The following is a 7,190-nucleotide window of genomic DNA, read 5'->3' on the forward strand; positions in this document are numbered from 1 at the left end:
CTTTTCCTCCTGGGACCCCTTTAATGTGAATGTTGGTGCATTTAATGTTGTCCTAGAGGTTTCTGGCTGTCTTCATTTCTCTTTTCTTTAATCTGTTCCTCAGTAGTGATTCCATCATTCTGTCTTCCAGGTCACTTATCCATTCTTCTGCCTTGGTTATTCTGCTATTGATTCGTTCTAGTGTATTTTTCATTTCAGTTATTGTATTGTTCATCTCTGTTTGTTTGTTCTTTAATTCTTCTAGGTCTTTGTTAAACATTTCTTGTATCTTCTCAATCTATGCCTCCATTCTTTTTCTGAGGTCCTGGATCATCTTCACTATCATTCTGAATTCTTTTTCTGGAAGGTTGCCTATCTCCACTTCATTTACTTGTTTTTCTGGGCTTTTATCTTGTTCCTTCCTCTGGTACATAGTCCTCGGCCTTTTCATTTTGTCATTCTTTCTGTGAAAGTGGTTTTCATTCCAAAGACTGCAGGATTATAGTTCTTCTTGCTTCTGCTGTCTGCCCTGTGGTGGATCCACTCTACGTCTTTTGATTGGAGCATTTAGTCCATTTACTTAAAGTGATTATGGATAGGTATGTACTTATTGCCATTTTGTTAATTGCTTTCTGGTTGTTTTTATAGCTTTTTTTTTTTTTGTCCTTTATTCTTCTTTGCTCTCTTGTGATTTTATGACTATCTTTAGTGTTATGTCTGGATTACTTTCTCTTTTGTGTGTATCTATTATAGATTTTTAGTTTGTGGTTACCATGAAGTTTATACATAGCAACCTTTCTATATACATGATTACCTTAAGTTCTAACAGCCCTGCATTTTTAGTCCTCCCACTTGTGTTTAATTTTTTTAACTTTATTTATTTATTTATTTTTGATTGCATTGGGTCTTCATTGCGGTGCACAGGCTTCTCATTGCGGTGGCTTCTCTTGTTTCAGAGCACAGGCTCTAGGCACGTGGGCTTCAGTAGTTGTCACTCGCAGGCTCTAGAGCACAGGCTCAGTAGTTGTGGTGCACTGGCTTAGTTGCTCTGTAGCATGTGGGATCTTCCAGTACCAGGGCATGAACCCGTGTCCCCTGCATTGGCAGGTGGATTGTTAACCACTGCATCCCCAGGGAAGTCCTTTAATATTTTTTTGTATCATATTTTACATATGTTGTTTTCTGTATTCTTTAACTACTTATTATGGATGTAGATAAATTTACTAGTTTTGTCTTTTAACTTTCCTACTAGGTTTGTAAGTGGTTGATCTACTACCTTTACTTTATCTTTGACTTTACCAGTGCAACTTTTCCTTTTGGTTTTTATATATCTAGTTGTGGTCTTTTCCACTTAGAGAAGAACATCATGAAAAGGTGATGTTCTAACAGATACTTTTCCTGAGTCTATTGAGGTGATCATATGGTTTTTGTTCTTTGTTAATAAGGTATTTGATACCAATGCTTTGTTTCTTTGAACCAAACTTTTTATTCCTGGGATAAATCCCTCTTGGTGATGGTTTTTAGTACTTTTTATATCTCTCTAGATTTGGATTGTGGATATTTTTGAGGAATTTTTTTGTCTATATTTATATGGAATACTGCTCTGTAGATTTCTTTACATGTGATGTCTTTTTCTTGTCTTGGTATCAGGGTAATACAAGCCTCATAGAAGGGGTTGGGAAATGTCTCTCCACAATTCAATTTTGTATATGGATCACCAATTACTCATGCTATTGAGCCTCTTTTCATATGGTTATTGGCCATTTGTATATCTTCTTTGGAGAATTGTCTATTCACATTTATTGCCCCATTATTTAACTGTATTATTTGTCTTTTATATTCTTATCTTTTATTTTTTTTATTGTTGTCATATGAGTTCTTAAAATATATTTCTGATACAGGCCTCTCATCAGGTGTGTGATTAGCAAACCCAGTTGCAACCCTAGTTGAAGTAACCTTGCCTTCTTTGTAGCTGATATTGTGGGGATTTGTTTTTCCTTCAGATTTTGAGACCATATTTGTTGTTTTAAAAAATCTCTAATTTTTATTTTTGTCATTGTCTGTTTATATCATCAGTGCAGTGTGGTCCCATATTTCTTTTTTTAAAAAATTTTATTGATTTTTGGCTGTGTTGGGTCTTCATTGCTGCAGGCAGCCTTTCTCTAGTGGTGAGCAGGGACTACTCTTTTTTGAGGTGTGTGGACTTCTTATTGCAGTGGCTTCTCATTGCAGAGCGTGGGCTCTAGGTGCACAGGCTTCAGTAGTTGTAGCATGTGGACTCAGCATTTGTGGCACGTGGGACCTGGAGCACTCAGGCTTCAGTAGCTGAGGCACGTGGGCTCAGTAGTTGTAGCACACAGGTGCAGTAGTTGTGATGCATGGGCTTAGTTGCTCCGCGGCATGTGGGATCTTCTGGGACCAGGGCTCAAACCCGTGTGCCCTGCATTGGCAGTTAGATTCTTAACCACTGTGCCACCTGGCAAGTCCCCAATATTTCTCTAAAAATAATAATTAGGTTCTTTTTCTCCCTGTTAAAGTCAACTTGACTCCATTACCATTAGATCCTTCAATAGCTCTTGTTTGTGGGGCCTGTTCCTTGAATTCCGAGGACTCTGTTATTAATTTGAGAGGCTCCACTGGCTTGACAGATTCCTGAGGAACCAGGCCTTTGCTTACCCAGTGGATGTGCCAGGCCCTGGGCCCTGGACTGCCTGTATACCCCTGGTGTCCATCTCATCTTGGCAGGGGGTCGTATCTCTGCCTCTGTTGGATATGAGGGGGCTAGACCAGACTCCCTGCTGCTTTTGCCTTCAAGTTAAGTATTATTCAGATCCAGCAGCACTGACGTTCTGTTTCCGGTTCTTGGAGGTGACAAGGTAGTAATAACTTTTGACCAAGCCAGGTATCCATTTCCATGTTATCTGAATGATGATTTCATTTTTCAGTCTTTATCATACCTTAGGATATACTCTTTCAGTAAAAACAATTCTTTCTAATTATGTGTGTGTGAGTATTTATCAAGTATTGCTGTTACACTTTGCTTCAGTTTCCAGCACTTAGCATCACTGAGTAAAATGCATTTGATTGGCTTGTGTGTGTTCATTTCCCACAAGAGAGTGTAAGCTCAGGAGTTCTAGGAATTGAGTCCAGTTCCCGACTTTCGGCCTCCCTATCCTCCCACACACGGGGGTGAAGAGGGAGCCTTGCTGACAGAACCTGTGGCTGTTTCAGGACTCGGTGGTCTTTGAGGACGTGGCTGTGAACTTCACCGTGGAGGAGTGGGCTTTGCTGGACCTGGCTCAGAGGAAGCTCTACAGAGACGTGATGCTGGAGACCTTCAGGAACCTGGCCTCCGTGGGTGAGGATGGCTTCCTCCCTGCACTTAGTCTTTAGGGAACAAATATTTCTTAAAATTGTCCTTTCTTATTAGGGACAAGGATGAGAACATGTTGGAAAAAAGACAGACACAGTCCAACCTTTCATGAAACCTACCTAGGGTCAGGTAGCTTTTCCATGAAAACAAAGTTTACTGTATTGATTGACTTTTTGTCACTCTTGATTAGAATCCTGAGAGTCCCGAATATTATAAATGTGAGCATATTCTGCAGTGTCACCTAGAGCGGTGGGAGCAGCGTTATGGTTTTCACCCTGTGAAAGTTACACTGTGATCGGTATACATTTGACATGATAATTTTGCTGCAATTAAACCCACACTTACCCATTGTCAGTGACTTGAGGACCAGAGAATTGGCCCATCTCATGGATGGCTTGTTGTCCTTCATCCTCCCCATGAGGAGCTTTTCTCCATGAGCAAGACAGCAGCCACACACCATCCGATCTCCCAGTGGCAGCTGGGTCAGTGGAGATAGGCTTTGTCTAGGGCCTCTGTGCCTGCGATCACCAGTAGGGCACACGTCTCGGGAGGAGAAGGTTCTGGATCAGGGAGTGATATTTGGACATACCTGTTAGAAATATGACTCTGTCTTTGAGAAGGTGATGTTTGTCATTAACCTGGCTTCCCTCTTGGAGTTTTCATCCATCCTTGCCCACTTGGGAAGTCTTTCTGTAGCTCCTCTTACAAAGGGAGCACTTGGGAATGTGCATTTTACCCAGTTCCATCCTACTTTACTTTTCTGAAAATACTGATCTCGACATCAGTCTCCATTCTTTTTGAAGTATCTCTTAGTGAACAAGCTGCCACTTTGACTCATTTTTCTTACGATGGCCAAAGTTCCAAATAGCTAAGGGTCCTCAGAGTTTTTCTTTGTTCCCATGTCCATTTTTCCTTATAAAATGTGTTTACATTTTTGGGTCAGTATATGGAAAGAAATCTGCATATGGTCTCTTTTCTTTCCTTTATCCCACCATTTCTTTCCTGGGGGTTTAGTTTTGTTACCAACTGTTACAGGTTCTTGCCCTCAAGTTAAAACCAGTGGATCAAGTCCTCAGTGGGATATTTTGGAGAATGAACTATGCAGTGAAAAGAAAATAGTAAGATGCACAAGAAATGATTCCTGTTCTGTTTTTGGAGAAAACTGGATATTTCATAACATCCGAGGTCACCAAACTCAGGAGAGGGATTTCAGGTGAGTGGCACAGCTACAGGGGAAGGCAGATCTCTGCAGACTGTTAGACTAACTTGAAACTAAAGAGAAGGTATAAACCTAGCTAAACAATTTTTTACTTAGAAAATTTTCACAAGAGAATACTTTCATAAATGTGAGGTATCTGAAACATAATTCAGTTGGAAACAACGACCAGGAAACCCTGTATGTAAGAAACACAGAACGTTATGGCTCTGTCTGAGCCCTCAGCCAGAGCATTAAGCTTGTTACATGTTGTCACAATGCAGACAGTGCCTACAACATACCCATTCCTTGAAAATGGCAAATACATAGTGAAGATAATAATGAACAACCATCAATAAATCATTAATGAAGAAATCAGTTATAATCATTAATCCCTAATACTGTTCTTCCCATTTTGAACAGAAATGGTTTGGTGGAGCATCTCTGCAAAGGTAATGAAGGTCATCAATGTGGAGAAACCCTGAACCAGATTACACGTCTTACTGTGCATAAGGGTTATCCGACTGGAATTCAGCCCTATAAATGCACTAAGTGTGGAAAAGCCTTCAGGGATTGTTCTTTCCAGAAGAATCAGCAAAGATCTCACCCTGGACACAAACCTTATCCATGTGAAGAACGTGGGGAAGCCTGCAGCTGTGTCTCGTGCCTAAATCCTCCTGGGGAAACACACATTGTAGAGAAACTGGAAAAACATCAGGATGCTGGGAGAGCATCTAAGAGATATGTGAAGAGTGGCAGTAGTAAACAGTCTTTAGAGTGTAAGAAGTCTGGAAAAGCTCTCACTTGTCCCTCATCCTTTAAGGGACGTGAGAGAGGTCACCATCGACAGAAAATCCATGTGTGTAAAGTATGTGGGAAATCCTTTATGTATTATTCCTACCTTGCACGGCATGTGAGAACTCACACTGGAGAGAAGCCCTATGAATGTAAGGAATGTGAGAAAACCTTCCGATATCCTGCATCCCTGGGAGGACATGTGACAATGCACACTGGAGAGAAACCTTACGTGTGTAAGGAATGTGGGAAAACCTTCAGTTGTCCCAAATACTTCAGAAGACACGTGAAAACACACAGTGGCATGAAACCCTATGAATGTATGGAATGCGGCAAAGCCTACAGTTGCTCCTCATCCCTTCGAGAACACGCACGAACACACAGCGAAGAGAAACCCTATGAATGTCAGCACTGTGGGAAAGCCTTCAGGCATCAGCGATATTTTAAAAAGCATGTTAGAATGCACAGCGGAGTGAAACCCTATGAATGTATGGAATGCGGGAAAGCCTACAGTTGTTCCACATCCCTCCGGGAGCATGAGAGAACGCACACTGGGGAGAGGCCCTTCGAATGCCAGCACTGCAGGAAAGCCTTCACTCGCCACGCCTCCCTTCGAGGACACATGAGAACGCACAGTGGGGAGAGAGCCTACAGATGTACACAGTGTGGGAAAGCTTTCTGTTGGCCCTCGTCCTTACGAAAGCACGTAAGAATGCACAGTGAGGAGAAGCCCTATGAATGTCAGCAATGTGGGAAAGCCTTCTGGTACCCCACAAACCTGCGAGGACACATGAGGATACATGCTGGGGAGAAACTCTGAATCCAAGGACCGTGGGAGAGACTTCATTCTCTCTTCAAACTTGTAATGTGAGCAGCACACTGTAGAGAAAAACTTATGAAAGGGAAAACGTGGGAAAACCTTCAGCACTTCACTTACTTTGTACATGAAAACTCAGAGCACAATAGAAATCTTTTAACAGAGATAAATATGGTTTTGCCTTGGTAAGTGCCTCATCCTGAATAGGGATCCCAGTGTATTAATTTCTAGCTCATATTGCTGATCTGAATACTGAAGATAATAACTATCTCTCTATGTCTACTTCATCTGTACTACTTATATTTTGTTATCTCCAACTTTAAATAATCATACAGTCATATAAAGCTTGCCTCATTTCCATTACAGTGTCTTTTTTTTTGGTTGCCCTGCTCAGCCTGCGGGATCTTAGTTCCCTGACCAGGGATCAAACGCATGCCCCCTGCAGTAGAAGCACAGAGTCCTAACCACTGGACTGCCAGGGAATTCCCATTATGATGTCTTTTGAACCCAGGGGTGATAAGTGGTTTTCAGTTTTTGTTTTTTTTTTCATGTGTAACTTGGTATAATTTTTAGGTGAAAAGCTTTTGATTCTTACTTTGCATTATCTTCCTAATATGTGATCATGATATGAGGTCTGTATTGTTGAAATGTCTTTCCTGGTCCACTGTTACAGATACTGGAACTTTCTGACTCAATATTTACCCTCCCCTTGCACCTTCATTACCGAAAGGTGTGTCTTCCAAGTTGTTTGTTGCTAGCAGATACCATATCTTTGTTTCTCACAGAAATTAGTAATTGTGGAAGGTCTTGGAAAATAACATTCTCATCTGATTATGTTTGTAATTTGGCCTCTGTTCATGTCCATGATCTTGGTTGGAAATCAGACATGATAATTGAGTTAAGAAGTGCAACTTGCTGGCATGAAGATGAAAGCTCCTGTCCAGACGGTTCTACTGAATTGTGTTGTCAGCTTGGGTAAGGTGGGAAACTGTATATCCAGAGTCCTTCTGTTAGTGGTTCTGAGTTAAAGT

At 41.2% G+C, this 7,190-nt stretch overlaps 1 long non-coding RNA gene across 1 annotated transcript in view; it reads left to right on the forward strand.

Annotated features, from left to right (window-relative positions):
- The window catches only part of LOC309821258, a 27,510-nt gene extending 20,606 nt beyond the window's left edge, over positions 1–6,904 (forward strand). The window contains exons 2-4 of the long non-coding RNA XR_014296580.1: positions 3,211–3,337; positions 4,388–4,565; positions 4,971–6,904. This is a non-coding gene — a long non-coding RNA (uncharacterized lncRNA). The remainder of the gene's footprint in view (positions 1–3,210; positions 3,338–4,387; positions 4,566–4,970) is intronic.
- The last annotated feature ends 286 nt before the right edge of the window (positions 6,905–7,190 follow it).

Source organism: Grampus griseus (assembly GCF_964374135.1).
Source record: "Grampus griseus genome assembly, chromosome: 3".
Classification (NCBI taxonomy): Eukaryota; Metazoa; Chordata; class Mammalia; order Artiodactyla; family Delphinidae; genus Grampus; species Grampus griseus.